This window comes from Apus apus, chromosome 11 (genome assembly GCF_020740795.1).
Source record: "Apus apus isolate bApuApu2 chromosome 11, bApuApu2.pri.cur, whole genome shotgun sequence".
In the NCBI taxonomy this organism is placed as follows: domain Eukaryota; kingdom Metazoa; phylum Chordata; class Aves; order Apodiformes; family Apodidae; genus Apus; species Apus apus.
Window position 1 is genome coordinate 9,015,618 of NC_067292.1, and position 1,430 is coordinate 9,017,047.

The following is a 1,430-nucleotide window of genomic DNA, read 5'->3' on the forward strand; positions in this document are numbered from 1 at the left end:
GATTTTCTGTGCATTAATAAGTTTCACATGGAAGAGAATACCCATCTGTGTATCACAGCAAACTCAACCATAAAAACACTGGTATCTGTGCTCTAAGTGAACTCAGAGTAGACACAAATTCAACAAGAACTTGCTGTAAAATAAGGTTTTTTTCTCACTCTTTGGAAAGCTGTCAGTAAAGTTCCTGGGGTAAGGCAGAGAAAAGCCCCAACAGTGCAGTCTGGTTTCAGCAGCTGGCAAGGTTGAACCCTCTGACTTCAGAGGACTCTAGACCTGTGTGTGCCCTTGCTACAGGACCCATTCAATTTCCAAGCAGATGTTTGGTATTTTAGCAGCCAGGCATCAGGGTGATTTTCAACCAACCTGTTTACCAAAATCCTGCCCTTTTCTCCTGCTGGAAAAGTATTCCTCTCAAACAGTAAAGGACACAGAAAGTACTAACACCCTGGGTAAGTACACACCACGCACCCAGAGCAGAACTACACACCTGCCTACTACTCGAGTGGTCTCTCTGTGTCACTTCAACACCCCCAGCACCACCACCCTTGGCTTGCTATCTGCTGCTTCCCTGTCTGGTGCTACAGACTGGCAAGCAGGATTGCTCTGTAGTACACAAAAAAGCTCCAGCTTTCTCACAGTTCAGGACTTACTTAGAATGTGGCAGAACAGTACACACCTGTAAAAAAAACAAAACAAAACAAAACCAAAAAACCCTACATTTGCAGCTTTAGATAGCGCAGTTTCTTACTTTTTCTTCTTTTTGCTACTAATAATGACTACCACAATATATTCCCAAGATTATTCTAGCACTTTAAAAAATCACATGAATCTTCCCCACTTACAATTTACAAAGCCTGGAATAAAGCAAAAAAAGTTTAATTCCTTCAGTGCTAATTGCCATGAGCAAACTCCAGATCAAATACACTTTAGCACAAGTCATATTAAAAACACAATAGATGTGCTAATTATGTTATAATGAAATGCATTTTTCCATAGAACGAATTTGATTAAACAGCTACTTGCAACTTGTAGCAGAGATTCTCATACAGGCTTTCATTATTCATTTAATTAATATGCATTTTAATCTCTTATCCCTAAAAATATATCATAAATTATTATTTTATTACATTCAGATGCAGAAGTTCATGCCATTTAATAAAGGGGTTTACTCCCAGCCCATTAGAAAGTCTTATGAAACAATGACTTGTGATCAGAATCCTTGATACCTATCAAAGCAGCAATGAAAAGCTGTTTGAATATTAACACCCGACACACTGCTGCAGTTCCCAGATAGGTCAGGTGAGCTAAGGTCCTGTTATCAAAAGAAGTTTCTACTGTTCAGAAAAAGAAAGAGCAATTGTATTGGGTGTTAGCCAATTACAGTCCATTACTACTGATTCACTGTCAGGAAGCAAATCCAGTGAAAACAG